The sequence below is a fragment of the Apodemus sylvaticus genome, chromosome 19 (genome assembly GCF_947179515.1).
Source record: "Apodemus sylvaticus chromosome 19, mApoSyl1.1, whole genome shotgun sequence".
In the NCBI taxonomy this organism is placed as follows: domain Eukaryota; kingdom Metazoa; phylum Chordata; class Mammalia; order Rodentia; family Muridae; genus Apodemus; species Apodemus sylvaticus.
The window spans coordinates 45,303,099-45,319,610 of NC_067490.1; the positions used below are offsets into that span (position 1 = coordinate 45,303,099).

At 47.6% G+C, this 16,512-nt stretch overlaps 1 protein-coding gene and 1 long non-coding RNA gene across 3 annotated transcripts in view; one reads left to right on the forward strand and one right to left on the reverse strand.

The window, feature by feature from the left end:
- Positions 1-16,512, reverse strand: part of Foxo3 (forkhead box O3) — a 97,301-nt gene that overhangs the window by 70,585 nt on the left and 10,204 nt on the right. The window lies entirely within an intron of this gene.
- Positions 15,532-16,426, forward strand: LOC127669472 (uncharacterized). Of its 2 annotated transcripts, none has more exons than XR_007974367.1 (3): positions 15,532-15,889; positions 15,971-16,064; positions 16,119-16,426. It is a non-coding gene; the product is annotated as an uncharacterized LOC127669472 (long non-coding RNA). The 2 variants fall into 2 exon arrangements; XR_007974368.1 differs by having other exon boundaries at positions 15,971-16,037.

The following is a 16,512-nucleotide window of genomic DNA, read 5'->3' on the forward strand; positions in this document are numbered from 1 at the left end:
ATACAGAGCATGGTTAAGTATGAAACTCATAATGCCAATAACACAACCGAGGATGAAAGCTTAAAAAACAAAATACCCGCTTGCTTTTGCAGTATCATCCTGACAACAACAGCCAATGCTTTTTGTTTTATCATGAAACTACAAAGAATCATTCTGAAACTCCAGGAGCAAGCAAGCACCAGCAGCGAGGAGCACTACCTCAGCCCGGAGAAGGCAAGGAAAGCCTGTGCTACGGAGCAGCAAGCCCTGCCTGAATCCTCCTCAGCTCCTCAAGAGGCAGGCAGGGGAAGCTTGCTGCAAGCCGGGACTGGACTGGAATCCTGTGGAGTGCACTCTAAGAGCACTGAGGGACACTGCGCTTTCCAAGACAGGCGGAACCAAGGCCGAGAGAGAGAGAGGCTGGCAGGAGTGTTTGTGCAAGCACACAGTCCTTCTTAGAACTGAATGTCCCCAGCACTTGGACAGGAAGTAAACAAAGATCCAGGTCATGCCTGCGTCTGTGGAGCCCGGAGCAGCCAAAGCCTGGCCTGGCCAAGCTTCCAGAACCCATGCAATATGAGCTCACTTGCATCACAGAGCTCTTAATTGTGGGCTGCCTGTGACCAAGAAAAATTACAAAAAGTACAGCCTATATTTCTCTCTGCCAATCAGATGGCTTTTTTAAAAAAAAAAATTCAAAAACAATCATTTTCTGAAATAAATCTGGATCAGAGGAAAGAGCTACTTGTGGACTGGGCCACAGCGGGCTCACGAAGCCATCTATTTCCCCTCAGATCAGATTTATGGGGAAGCCCTCCTACCCTCCCAAACTCAAAGCAGACCAAGGGAAGGCTCGGAGGAAAGGCCTTGAGGGACAGGTATCGCACACATGCTGCTGTAAAGCCCACAGCCATCTGTTCACATTATAAACATTCGGGGTTGACGCGCCTTCATCATGGCCCAGCAAAAGCATTACATACCCCTTCGCTCGTCTACATCTACATCTACATCAGAAGACGCTACAGTGAGCAGAGGAGTAGCCGGTCTGTTTACCTTCCTCCTCCAGCACACCAGAAGGCCAGGGCTGAGCCCCACCGCCCTTCTGAGGCCCTGGCGTTAGGGCCCTGCTCTCTCCACCCATGGCACTGTTCCCAGGCCAGCAGGCCACCGCAGCCCTGGGCTCTGTGGCCCTCGACAGTTAAAGGCCCATCTAGCTCTTTCCTTTTTAAAGGGGGAAAAACCTGGGGACTACAGAAGCAGCGGAGGTGGCGACCTTCGTTTGATACATCAAATGCTTGGATAGTTATCCACAACAGGATGTCTGAAGTAGAAAAATAACCCACTAGTTAAAAATTATAAAATGCAGCAGCTTATTAAAGACAGTTAATTGTTCAACAACTTCAATTTATCTTTTTGTAAATATTAATTTTTAATATAATTTAATGGGGGAAAAGCCCACCTATATCTAGACAATGCAAACAAACCAACAAACTAGCAAAAGGAACAGGCCAAGTGCTGAGGAATTTACAAAATTAATTTTTTCTTTCTTTGAGATCAGCTCTCCCACTATAGCCCAGGCTGACTGGAAACTGACTTATGTAGCCTGAGCTGCCCTTGTACTCAAAATAAACCTTCTGCCTCAATCTTCTGAGAGCTGAGTTAGAGACATAAGCCACCACATAGGCTATAGAATGAGTATTGATAGTTTAAAATAACTTGCTTTAAAGGACAAATTATATTTGCCTTTATTGAATCTATCAGTTTAAAAACAACACAATGCATTTTTTTTTTTTTTTTTTTTTTTTTTTTTTTTTGGTTTTTTGAGACAGGGTTTCTCTGTATAGCCCTGGCTGTCCTGGAACTCACTCTGTAGACCAGGCTGGCCTCGAACTCAGAAATCCGCCTGCCTCTGCCTCCCAAGTGCTGGGATTACAGGGAACACAATGCATTATTAAATGGGGTCATAGCGATACAATGGGTGAGCAGACTGTGGTAGATTCTAGGGCCTTTCTCTCTGTTAAAGTAGCTTAAAAATCTTAAATTATGAGTTTTCTCTGCCTCACTGTAATGAGCAGACATTAGAAGGACTGCTATCCTGAGAGAAGGCTGGAGAAGAACGAGCGGGGACCTTCTGCATGCACCCAGTTAACGCCAGGAGACTGGAAGCACTGGTCTGACTCACCTCAGAGTGCAGGAATCCTGAAATTTCCATAAAAACATCAAGTGTCCCATGTCTGACAATCCAACACAAGTGGGCAAAAGGAAGTCCCAGACCAGCCAGTCAACTGAGTACAGGTCACTCTAGAGAGATTCAACGCTTCATCAAGGGCTTCTGATGACAACACAAAACCAGGCCGGAACACTACTTTAAACAACATCTGTCTGCCTGCACACACACATTCTGGTCTAAACCGGGGGAGAAAAACCCCAGCCCTATGCCTTCGTGCGCTCAGCCCTCCCCAAGAGCAAATGTGCAAGTCTTCCTCTCTCCCCCGCTGCTCCCCGCACTGCCCCACCGTGTGTGTGTGTGTGTGTGTGTGTGTGTGTGTGTGTGTGTATGTGTGTGTGCGTGTGTGTATACCCCAGCAGCATTCACATACCAATTCATACTTGGCCAGCATCTGCACCATAGGTGGCAGGCCCACAGAGCTGTCCGTGACCACCTGACACCCACTCTCACCAAGTCTCACCCTGTATCTGACTTCCCTCAGCGAACAGCCTAGGACCAGCTCTTGCCCAGACCCTCCTGTCTCCTAGAGTCCCTTCGTGCCCTAAATAAGTAGGAACATCATGAAGTGGAGGGAAGACACTGGGTCTACAGTCCATACCACTTACCAGCTGACTGAGCTGGCCCAGGACCCACCTAACACCAACCAGTCCAAGCAGGGACGAGACCCAGCTCCCGGCCTCACTCTCTTCAGCAATTACAAGAGAAACTATTGGACCTGGGAGCTCCCCGAGACTGACTGAACCACCAACCAAAGGGCACACACGCACGGACTGGGCTGAGGACCCTGGGACATAGGTAACAGAGGACTGACTCGTCTGGCCTCTGTGGGAGAGGATGCGCCTAATCCTGGAGAGACTTGATGCCTCAGGGTGGGACATGTGAGGCCGGTGGGGAGCGCCCTCTCAGAGGGAAAAGGGAAGAAGTATGAAGTATGGGGGAAAGACCTCCATGGGGGGGACTGGAAAAGGGGGCAAAGATTTGGAATATAAATAAATAGATTAATTAATAATAAAAATGTCAGAGAAAAAGAAACTACTGGTCTCCAGGGTTATTGTAAGGATAGTGCTCAGTATCAAGAAATGATGTTCGAACCTACACCAGCCTCTGGGCCATTTTCTGGATGCCTCGTACATCATGGTCAGGGTCTTGTCATCTCCTGTGGCCCTACTGAGTGCCACCACACCCCAGTCACCTGGCACCCCCCTCAGCAAGCACCAGTCTTCTTCCACCCTCTCCTAGTTCCTCTGTCTGCCTGTCCATCAGCAGGCTCCTCCCCCATCCATCCTGCTTCCCAGGTAGGCTCGGGCTCTGAGGTCAGAATCCACAGGCGCCCAGTCAAATTCCCCAGGATGTCAGAAAAGAAATTATAAAACAAGTCCGCAGACCACAGAGGAATGCTCAAATGGACGGATCACTACCTTAGACGATCAAATTCCCAAAAAAACGAGAACTGAGTCTCTTACATCAACGTCTTCCTTAAGATGTACTAAGGGAAAACCTCGGCAGGAGGAAGGCACGCTGCTGCTGGGAACTGAGCTGCTGTCACTCAGGGACAGTTAGAAGGTCAGGGTCCTGTCTGTTGTTGACAGAGTTAGCCCAGCTCCAGCACCTCTCCAAGTACTCTGCGGCTCTTAACCCCTCTGCTCCGCCGCCCAGCAGCAGACGGCTTTCCAAGTCACCTGTGGTATAAAGCAGCAGCACTTTACGTTTGAAATGGACACCACCTTGGCTCTTTGCCTTCCCATAGGATAAGCCCACATAGATCTCTTCAACGTTTGTGGCAAGCTACTGAGAAAATGGGGAGGGGTGAGATGAAAACAAGACATCTGGCCCCATCCTTCTGCCACACACCCTGGAAGGAGCCCCGAGAGCAGGAGCCACAGGAAAGGCACTGAAGCCAGGGCTAAGACAGCCCCTCGCTGCAGAAGCCTCTGGAGTGTAGATGATACTGCGTTCAACGTGTATTTAAAGTGCCTCAGGTTTTCATCTGACTAAAACCAGAGAGGCTGCAGGCTAACAGAATAACAATGATAGCTTTTCTTAATGTGCCCTGAATAGTCTCTAAGCCTCTAATGGGAGGCAGAAAGACATCTGTGAATGGAGAAATGCACAGGGCACACCTTGAAAGGCTCCTGACTGTCTCAGGAAAAGCAGCTAGCCTCTCTCTGCTGAAGTGTAGTTGGGGGTGGGGGGGATACAGTCTCTTGCAGAGTCATGACCCCACACCACCTGGGTTCTAAACAGATCCGTGGACATGTGCACAGATCAAGTGGCCTGAAACCCCTGTACTAGGTTATTTTGAGCCCTCTGAGGCTTTGGGTCCTAAGGGTTTTCAGCAGAATATAAACCTTGGGTGGGAAACCCGTTCCCCCAAAGCTGGGACGGTAAGCTGGCTAAGATTCTTCCAGGGTTGGACATTCTGGCAAAGCCAACTGCCAAACTAGAACGACAGCACAGATTAGGGGCCCAGCTCCTTATTTCAAATGGTCTGGCTTAGGACTCGGACGGGGAATGTGCATCAGGACGCATGCCTTCCGCTTCCCATTAGAGGGCTTCTGCGGCTGGCCAGGGCTCTCTGGGAGAGTTATCATTCTTCTTCTACTAGTCTACAACCTCTCAGGTGCTAGTCAGATGGAAAGCTAAACCATTCTACATATACACTGGACTCGGGATCATCCAAAATCGGCTCTGTATCCTGATAAATGCGAGTTTCCAGACAGTCAGACTACAAGTGAACTTCGCCATGTACCACAAAGCGCCCGGTGCTGTGACACACCTTCTACCCCTTGACTCACCTAATAAACCATCTGTTAGGATGAGCCAGGTTGGCTTGAAGAAAGCAGGCTCAGTATTCGCTCGTGGTTATACAAACGAATAACAGAGCCAAAAAACGAGGGGAGGAGGAGAGAGCATCACCCAAGTCCCAGCACCGCAGTCACCGAGCGGGCTCTGGGCTCCAGTGCTTTTCCGTGGGAGATGTGAAGGCTCTGAGGGAAGTTTTTGATTACTGTAACACTCTCACCGATAAAAGAAAAACACCATAGTGTGTAGTTGGAAATCTTAATATCAGAAGAGAAAACAGTGAAGGCAACGAGGCATGGCACAGTGGGAAACTAGACGCAACGGCCCTTCTTTCTAGCAGAGTGAGGGAGGGCAGTCTCCCAAGAAACATGGACTGCTCAGACCAGCCATTCACCAGTTGAGAATGAACTCAGGACGCTAAGGCAGGCAAAAGACCTCTGAGAGTTTAAGGCTAGCCTAGTCTACATATAGTGAGGTCCAGGCCAGCCAGTGGTACATAGTAAGATTCTGGAAATAAATACACACACACACATACACACACACACACCAGGCGAAGCTGAACGAAGCAGCTCCAGCTACTCAGGAGGCTGAGATGGACATCGCTTGAATACAGGACATCAAGGCCAGCTTGGACAACATAGTGAGGTCCCATCTCTAGAAGGGAAACAAGAGATGCCCAGTTGTGAGTCTGTACATCTGAGGTGCATTCCACATCTGTTTCATGTTAGCGAAAATAAGCGGGCAGCACCAACTCCTGAGAACCCTGGACACGGACACCTTCCCTTGGCTTTAGGTTTTGACCCGAGTCAGGCTACAGAAATAAGCGGCGATGCCACCAGTCACTACTGCGGGACCAGAACATTCAGCCATCTGTGACTGACAGAACTATTCACAGGCGTTAAACCCAGATAATCTGATGGATTGTCACTGTGCCTTTCAAGCACACAGAGATCTAACTCATTAGGCATCTCACTTGCCGGCCTCTTCATAGTCAGCGTTAAGGCTGAAATCCCTCCTGACATTAAGTGACCGTAGTGGCGCTGTGGCTCTCAGGGCCAGAACAAAAGAGATCCCTCAGTTCGGAAAAGGCCAACCTGCTCCAGGGTCTACCAAGAGTTCAGCGGTATCAATCAGACTTTAAGAGTTATAGAACATCATTTCTGGGGGCCAAATTCCCAAAGATAACCAAGTTTCCCCCAAATGTTTATGCTCTAGGCTGCCCAGAAGTGAGACCAGTGTGGCAGAGGGCAGACATTAATCCAAGTCACTGTGCTAAGGTACAGGTACTCTTGCCAACACAGGAATTCTTTCCATCAGAATCCGAACAATACAGCCACTTAGAAAATCAGGCCCCATCATCCTGGATTACAGAGATGACACCAGGCGAGAAGTCCTCAGGGTCTAACAGGTCTGACGCTAGCACTTGGGCCACCGGGCAAAGTCTCTCTCAAGTACATCTTATCCAATGCCTCCACACTGGTCACAGTAAAAGACTCTTGTTCTTCACTGGGGTACAGGGTGGTGGTGTCTGCAACTGAGAATGGCGTCCTGACAAATCGTACTCATCTTCTCAAGACCACAGGATACATGGTGAAGAACTGTCTCAAATAAATCAATAAAACCGCTGGAGCCCACCTAATCAATGAAGAGTTAAGAGCAGCGTCGCTGTGTGGTTACAGGTAAGGTCTTCACGTCTCTGCGCTTTGACTTCCTAGTGGGGGTTGGGAGGGTAAGTTGCTGGTGCCCATGCCACAGCTCAGGGTTATCGTCATTAATTTAGCATCGTTTGTGTCTCTGGTCAGACTCCTAGAAACTAGATTCACTTGGGATGAAGATTGTGTGTGTGTGTGTGTGTGTGTGTGTGTGTGTGTGTGTGTCAGGAACACAAGTGTGTCCCCTGAAGGTCAGGGGAACGGTCTGTGATGCCACACCTAGCCCTGGCCTAGGTAACCAGCTGAAAGATGAGGCGGCGGCCAAATGCACTCCCTTTCTGGGTCAGGTTGGGTGTCCCTCCTTGTCCTTGACTATACAGGCATCAGAAGAAAGCAAAACACCAAGTTTGCCCTAAAACTAGCTCCTCAAAAATATAACGAACCCACTGCTAACTCACCTCACACCACACAGCGGGACGAAGCTAACCGCAGAACGGAGCCATTATTCCACAAAGGGTTCTTTATTCTGTCTTAGGTCTTTAGGACCATCCTATTTTACATACAAGCAGCACATAATTTTTATTTTAAAAAGTCCAAACACTTCTAAAAACGTTACTAGTCTGTGGCTGACAAAAAAAAAAAAAAAAAAAAAAAAAAAAAAAAAAAAAAAAGATGTTTCTGAGTTCATGTAGCCAGATCTAAAGCTCTGCAGGTGGGAGTTCAAATAAACCCTGACTGGGTAGGGTGTGGCCTTCACCTGTCCCTGCACTCAAGCCTGCTGCCTCAGAAAAGGAGATGCCCAGGACCCCACCGTCTGAGTTCCGGAGATGACGGGCGATTCCTCCCTTGCGGCTCACCCAACAGGGAAAAGGTTGATTTCTCCTTTCTCCTGACAGGATTAGGGGTACTGCAAAATTTACTTGCCCCTACATAATCGTTGAAATGCCAAGCGTGTTCTTTTAAGGAAGTGTTGGCAGCAAACCGCAGAGCCTTTCTCAAGGAGGATGGGAAGAGGGGAAAGATGGCAGACAGTTCCCCAGCCCCTTCCTCTTATTCCGACATCCACTAAGCACCAAGGACTTTGTGAGACTCAGTTTGGAGAAAAACCTCTTTTTCTACTTTGACAAAAAAAGAAATGACTCGTAACGCTGAACCCCTCGGAAGGTGATTCTGGAACAGAGGGCCTTACAATTGTTATCTATTCCAAACCACAGCACAACCTAGCTTCCTCTTCTTGCCAGGCTGCAAGGGTGCAATGGGTCACACTCCCCCAGGCTCCGGGACTCCACACTGAGGCTGGAAGTCCGACCTGCACATTAATTACAAAGTGGAACCATCACTGTCAACCCCTGAGTATACACGCACTGTCTGATAATGTTCTCTGGAAAAATTATGTAACCATTTAACTCCTACACCGGTATTGGCAATCCCCTAATAATTTGTTAAAGTCACGCAACATCCCTTTGGCCTCTGCCAAGGATTTATACTGGGCATCTTCCGTGCTCCTAGACTTGTGTGCAGTGGGAAATTGTCTTCCTCTCCATCATTCACCAGGGTTCACTGTGGCCAGCACTACAGTGTCCTGACCTACAGTGGGGAGAGCCAGAGAAAAGGAGAAATGTCTCAATGCCTGTGTGCTGTGTGTCCAGCCACTAAAACATGGTACGCAGGCCTCTCCTACATGGAGAGCAGGGGAACGGCAGAGGAGAGGAGACTGAGAGAAATGAACGGAGAGGAAGGGAAGGGAAAGAGGGCACCCAAAGCAAGCTTTGATGCCATCTGGAGTAGAAGTATCTCTGTGTCCCATTTCCGAACCCACAAAGGTGACCAGGCCACCCTTCTTACGTCACTACATTTGCACTATAGCCTCAAGGAAAATGGCCACACTGGAGAGTGCCGTCCCTAAGAATCATCACCCTCGAATTGCCAAGTTACAAGCCTTTGGTGTTCCATGTCGACGTTTGTCTATACCCTATCAGTCCAGACTTCCTACTGTGGGCTCTGAGGGTGACAAGCAGAGTGAGATCATGTGTCTCCATCCCAGGACACCCCGCAAACTCCCCGCTTCTTCCGAACCAGATTAAGAATTATATTACAAAAGATCGCCCCTGATCTCAGACAGTTATCGTTAAGAGCAAGTTAAAAGTCAAAATCTCTGAGACTTGGATGAATTACTGACTTCGGAGTTCTGGGAGGAGAACAGACACTGCTGGTGTCCCACCTCCAACTGTCTACCTTCCCTACTCTTCCTCACGCCTCGTCTAGAAGAAAGCTCTTAGCTCGGACACACTGCAACGGGTTCAGTGACCGTTACAGTCGTGAAAACGACAGATAAACCAAAGGCTTTGACTGCACACTCACACCCACTCACAACCCAAAGCAAAGGTTTATAATGGTGTTGCACGTCCTCCCTGTTCGGTGGGGCCAGATAAAAGCTCTCACCTACAACGCTCTAAAACTTGTAGCTATAGGAATCCAGGGACCTTCCCGAGGCCTCAAACACTGAGGGGTGTGCACAGAACTCCATGCACTGCCATCAGCAGGCAAGTTCCTGGGAGCCGAGGTCTCAGGGTCCCTGGGACGGGGGCAACCTCTGCACTGCTGCCAACCCAACACTTCCTTCTGCACTGCTGCTGAGCAGGCATTCTATGGGTCTGGGGGGTTTTGCAAGAACCGAATTCCACAGTAAACAAATCCTTGGTGCCAGAACCTTTCAAAACACGTTGCTTTCTTGTTCTCGGAAGATGCCAACAGCGGCCTGTGCTTTTGGAAACCAAACGGAAGCCATGTTTATACATCTCACCGGTGAGCAGCAGCAGCTTTGGAAGGAAACAGCTCGAGTTCCCACCAGCTACATCCAACTGTGGCCTGACCCTCCCTTCTGGTGGAGCCAGCACTTCAAGTTATCTTCTCCACCCGCTCAAGAGCCTTCACGAAGCACAGTGATCTTCCAGCCCCTTTTCCCTTAGAAAGCCAGAGCAAAGGCCTCTGGGAGCTCAGGATTCAAGCCACATCCTCAGGGCTACAACCCGGTCTGCTACTAAAACAAGGGCTTACAGTCTAAACTAATGTGTATCAAGGATGAGTGTTTATGAACGCCGTGTAATAGTCTGAAGCAGCAACTAAGAAAGCGGTCCTGAAATGAACTTCTGGTCCCAGCCAGGCCACCGTCTCACCACGCTCCTAAAGCGGTCAGCCACGTCGGAGAGATACCGCTGATGAGGAGGCCCTGCTTAATGGACTACAATCCAATGAGACTGGCGAGCAGCAATAATTCCATCTTCCCCTGGTTTCACCTTGGGGTGAAGTAGGCCAGGCACCATTAGGACAGTGAGCCAAGGCAGATGCCACCTGCTCTCTCCTGGCGTCACCGCCAGGGCTGCCCTTCCCCCCTGCTCTCCCCGATTACACCCAGCACATTTTTACTCTTATCTTTCTCCCACACATCTTGAGTCTGTCTGAGGATGAGTCAGAGGCTACTCTCAGACTTCACGCTGGTCTTGAGACTGGGGATGTTCCCCAAAGGCAAAAAAACAAACAAACAGGGATGATTGTTAAACAACCAGAATCCCATGGAAACACAAGCCCTTTGAAAACACATATTTCAGGATGAACATTGGTTTTCTTTATACAACTGAGTAGGAGCTTTGTTCCCACCTGTTGTCTTGGAAGGAGACTGGCCCCTGTCTTTTGCAGAAAGCTACAGGGAGGGGAGGGGGGAGTGGAGAGGGAAAGAAGGGAGAGGGAGGGAGGGAGAGAGAGGGAGAAAGAGAGAGAGGGGGAGGGAGGGAGGCAGGGAGGGAGAGAGGGAGAAAGAGAGAGAGAGAAGTCTAGAATACTCAAGAGGACGGGGCTCTGCTACATTCAACAGACCCCATCAGAAGATGCCTGTTTATTTTTCCCTATGTCAGGGTTCAGAAAACAATATCAGAATCATGAGTCTGACTTTTTAAATCATCACGAGAATTCCACACACTTAGCATATGACTTTAGAAGACTGTTTCTGGGGCTGAAGAAATGGCTTAGCAGTTAGCAAAGTTGGCAGCTCACCCCCATCTATAGCTCCAGTGGCAGGGTACCTGGCTCTCTCCTGGCACATGGTACATGTGTACATGGTACATACACACACAGGCATGCAAGTAAAGCTCATAAATAAATCCTAAAAATCTATAATAATGCCTTTTAAAGCCCAGTTCTGAAACCTCAGCTTGCAGCAGTATCGCCAGAGAGCTTGTTAAAACTGACAGCTGTCCAGAATGTCTGATTTAGCATGTCTGGGATGGGTCTGAGGATTGTATTCCCAACACACGTGCCTATGTGCTGTCAGCACGGTTTTTCTAAGAACCACACTATGACAGTCACTAGCTCAGGGAATCAGAGTGTGGTGGATACAGTATACACAACAGTAGGCTCTCAAAAGAAACAAGTTAATGTCTCAGTTTTCAAGTCTTATACAATGTTTCCTAACAGTACCATCTCTTCTTACAAGTTCCTACAGACTTCAAACTAAGTTAAGTAGGGCCCAATAGAGACAAGGAAAAACAAGTAGGAGGTAGGGACTTTAAATAAACCACTTACAATTATACAAAAGAAGAGACTGTGCTAAACATAGCTTGTTAAGGAATGAAGCTCTTGTTTCAAGTGCCATGGCTTCAACTTGACCACATTTCTTTTCATCCAGAGCTGGAGTCAGGGGGTGGGGGTTGGGGATGGGGTGGGCGTGGGGGGCAGGGCACAACAAGGGGAGCCAATTCTCCGCCTTGTCATCCTCCCACAGAGAAGAGTGTAAATAAGGTCCAAAGTCATTACCAAAACAGTCGATCACTTCCCCAGACAACACCTCTCTCACTTCCCTAAGACGGTGGGTCTCAACCATGGCTATATATTATAGCCATTTGAGAAGCTTAAAAAATATGGCTACCAAGCCCCACGCTTGGGGATCCCACCCTAACTGTCTTAAGTAGAATGTGGGCATTGGCTTTTTTAAGGCTCTCCAGGTGATTCTGAACACAGCTAGAGTGTGGCCTCATTTGCCAGAGGCTTGGGAGCAGTCCAAGAGCATATCAGGAAACCCTTTATAACAAGGTGTACTTTTCCTCCAGAGAGCTAAGAGTCACAAACTAGAGACAAAGGAGCTTGAACTTTTTGCAAATTATCTAAAGGTTCAACCTTGAAACCGTGTGCCAGAGCAATAAAATTTCTCCCTCAGCAAAATAAAGTGGGTTTTGTTTTTTTTGTTTTTGTTAAAGGGGATGGAGGGAGTAAGGCAGATTTTAAAACTCTGCAAGCACTTGGTAGTTTACATGATCATCCAGCAATGCTCTGATAAATTGGATTGTCCAAAGTTGTCAAACGACATGATCCAAATGGTAAAAAGAATGTTTTATTCTTCTAGAGCAGTAAAGATGCACCCTAGGTAACAGACAAGCAAACATCTTTGTCAGTGTCATGATCCTACTGAAGGCAGAACAATGAACTGAAAATAGCCTCAAGAACAAGACACCAGGTCACTGGGTAGAACAAAGACTTTGGGGCCATAGAACAAATCCTGGAAGCCCATGGAGAAAGCTCCAGGTGTAGTCATGCCTGTAATCCAGCACTCGGAAAACTGAGGCAGGAGGACTGCCAGCAATTTCAAGACCAGCCCAATATGGAATTAGGCCCTATCTCCAAAAACCCAAGACCAATAACAAACAAAATTTTAGGCATATTTTTACTGCATGAAAAGCTAAAACAGGTTGATCAATTAAAATTTGGTTATAGAATACAGATATCTTTCAATGAGATCTTTAAATCTTCAAATGAGAATTGCAATATTTTATTTAAGAGATTTACTTGGTGATCATTTTTAACCCATTTGAGCAGCCAATGGTTTCTGCTAACACAAGATATCCAGCACACAGAGCCTCATTTATTCGGGGTGGGCACCAACAAGCCGGCACAAGACTACACCCACTGCAGGCTGCCTCCACGGTCAGCCCCAGGCCACTTACACTGGTCCGTCGGCCAGGCTTGACTCTCCAGGTTACACAAACAATGCGCCTGATTTTTATTTTCCTCTTTAAAAACGTAGTAGACAAATTCTTAATCTCATAACTGTGTCCTTTAACTGGAACACAGGCTCTAGTTTTATGAGATTATTGGAATAAACCTCTCCCCACCAGTCAAAGAAGACCTACTACTAACCCTTGTCCAGGACCAAATATTATCTTAATAACTGTGTGTCATAAAACCTAAAATACAGTCAAAATCACAGAGCCTTTCCGTCTGAAATAATGATCGTTCTTGGAAAGGGAAGACTCACCAGGACTGATTGAGATAATTCAGTTCAGCAGAGGACACGCACCTATTCAAACAGGAGGCTGTAAACGTATCTTTATTGGATGGGGTTGGAGATAGAAGGCCTGATCTAGGACACTAATTTCAAGAAACAGTATACCAGCTCACCTAGGAGGTTATCTACCCAAGCTTAAGAGCCCAAGTGCGCTAAGGCCACACCAACACTAAGTACCTGCTCCAGCTGCTCTCACACGATCAGTACCAGAACGTTCTCAGTAGTCAGTTCCGGGCCTGCTTCTCGGGTTATATAAACACTGCAGCTCATCTATTTTTTTTTTTTTTTACCTTATTTTTCCTAAAGAGATCTAGTCGAATGCTTGGACTTGTGGCTTCAATTTTACTTAAAAATGACGTACTTCAAACTGTGTTGGCCTGTGGGCTACCATTTATTTGGTACGCTATATAGACTGATGATATATAGTGAACTAATGCTGCTGGTGAGGCTACACAGAAAGAGAACCAGTAGAGAGGGAATGAGATGGCTCTTCTCAAGTTACCAAAGGAGCAAACCTACTCAGAAAAGGAGAAACGAAACAAAACAACAAGAATCCAATGGAAAAGTCTGAAAGGTGAGAAAGAATAAACAAATCTTAGCTTGGGAATGAACAGAGGCCTGGAGGCAGAGTGACCAGCTGAGGGACCGTGGCAGCAGTGACCTTTAGGCTAGGGAGTTTTCACGTGTGAGTGCGTGTGGTCAAAGAGTTTATCAGAATGAGGTTCAGACAGAAGCTGGGAGTGGTGGCACAAGGCTGTAATCTCAGCACCGAGGAGGCCGGAGGAGCAGGACCTCTGCTCAGGGCCAGCTGAACAAATTATTAAGCTTCTATCTCACGGTTGGTTCTACATAACATGAACACACTGGCACAAGATAAAAAGCTCAAATGGAGACTTCCAGAACAAAGTTTTTTACTTTAGAAAACTCTTAAAACAAGGAAGAATAATTAACGTCACTGAATATTAAATAAACTAATATTAAGGAAAATTAAAATGAAAATCAAGAGAGGGTTGCAAACAGGCTTTGAACATCATTCCGTGCAAGCTTGCTGTGAAATGCGGATTAAAGGCGAGCATCGGGATAATTCGTGATTAGAGAATATCAGTTTTAAATGTAAGAAAAATACTTGAGGGACAGCGGTCCTGAGATTCAGTGTCCTGAATCAACGTCTTCACTATGGGTTGCTTGTTTGGTTTTTTCTTGGGGTGTGGGAAAGTCCTCTAGCACTGACAGACCCCAGCCTTGAGATTGATCCCAATCTGTTTCCAAGGGGACACTCAACAAGTTCAAGTGAACGTAATTTTATGTGAACATCAGGTTCACACCTAGAACTGCGACCTCTTCTAAAAGGCTACCCTGGGCACTGCCACCTGCAGCTGTCTCAAGGCCCTCCACCCTCAGCCCCGCCCTCTCTGCATGCTGGCTACTGAGTTATCAGGCAGCAGCAGCCTGCACCCTGGCACTTATCAAAGGGGTTCAGCCCATCGTCTGGAAACTCTCAGACCTCTCACCCATCTCCACTACCAAAGCCACAGCGCACGTTTTCTGCAACATGTTCAGAATGGCATGTGATACTTAGCTTCCGGCTTCCCATTCTGTACTATAGCACATGGCTAAAACAGCCCTGTGGCCAACTGAAACTAGAATTTGGGACCAACCATACTACCTTGAAGACAAATTCAGCAGGCTCTTCCGTAGAGATAAACACTAACCTGGCTTGCAATGGACATTATGCAACATCCCTGTCTCTGTCTTGGCAGCCTGCCCCTAAACCCACTAACAACTGCACTGCATAGAGTCACCAACTCAGAAAAATAGTGTTAATGCCTTTAATTATGAAATATGATTTGGCAGCCAAACTTCTGCCAGGAACTTGTGAATTTTTTTCCCTGAAGCCTACTTTTTTCCCAGGGCTGTGTGGTCATCTGTCTACCTGCTACAGAGGCACAGATGTCCTGCTGTCTGGAGGCAGAAGCACATCAGAGGATTCCTACATTCCGGTATCACTCGATCGAGCACTCTCTGCATGACACACAGTAAGCCACAAGGCAGAACTGCTACATCTGCAGGTTTAGAAGCTACATCTCAAGCCTCCTCCTCCCACCAAAGGAGCAGGCATGTACAGGTTCCTTCAAGTTTTCAGTCCATGAAGATATCCAGGGAAAAGGGCTGAATCATGGTCCATTCTCCACTCCCTGCCAGCTGTGGTGGTTTGGATGAGATCAGCCCTCATCCGTCCATACATATTTCAACACTTGCTTCCCAGCTGGTGGAACTGTTTGGGAAGGAGTAGGAGGCGTGGCCTTGCTAGGGCGTGTCATTGCCCACACCATCCCCAGTTAATGCTCTCTGTGGCTCCCTGTGGCTGCCTCATGAGCCAAGCTCTCCAGAGGATTCCTGCCCGCACCCTGCCATGCTCGCCCTCTGTGAGCCCCCACTGAAGGCCGCCTTCTATGCCATCTTGGCCTCTTCACAGCAACAGAAAACAGAAAAGTAACTAAGACACCAGGTCAGAGAGGCATTGGCTGTTGTCAGCATAGCTCCAAAGATCCATGGTGAAGAATAGTCTGAAGGCTTAGCAGTGAGCACAATGGTGGCAACGTAAAACGTCCTACGTGGCTGTTGTTTAACTTTTTCTTTTTTCTTTTCTTTTTTTTTTTTTTTTTTTGATTTGGTTTTTCTGAGACAGGGTTTCTCTGTATAGTCCTGGCTATCCTGGAACTCACTCTGTAGACCAGGCTGGCCTCAAACTCAGAAATCCGCCTGCCTCTGCCTCCCAGAGTGCTAGGATTATAGGCGGTCTGACTTTGTTGTTTAATTTTTAAACTACTACATTCCACCCACACTGCAGGAGGAGGGAGAGCAGAACAGAAAACACAGGAGTCAGTCTAGGTGTGACTCTGAGGTAAGTCAGTCTAGGTGTGACTCCGAGGTAAGTCAGTCTAGGTGTGACTCTGAGGTAAGTCAGTCTAGGTGTGACTCCGAGGTAAGTCAGTCTAGGTGTGACTCTGAGGTAAGTCAGTCTAGGTGTGACTCCGAGGTAAGTCAGTCTAGGTGTGACTCCGAGGTAAGTCAGTCTAGGTGTGACTCTGAGGTAAGTCAGTCTAGGTATGACTCCGAGGTAAGTCAGTCTAGGTGTGACTCTGAGGTAAGGTACTTGGGTGTGAATCCCAAGTTACTTCCACTGATCTTAACCACTTCCTCGTCCTGGGATTTACTTACCTAGTAGGATCAGTGTAACATAAAAACACAAAACACAAAACAAACAAAACCCCCACATAGTTGAGCAGTTGGCACACGTTAGTTAGTGTTCAGCGAGTCACAACTGCCTTGTTTCCAATAAGGTCACACTCTGAGCTTCTGGGTAGACATGAATCCTCAAAACGCATGATTCAATCCACTACAATTGCCAAATCTAAATAAAACTACTGTCACTGGGGGGGGGGGGGAGGGATGTTGTGGGGGAGGGCGCATGGGAGGGCGGCAGAAGGAAGACTAACAGCCGATCAGAGCAC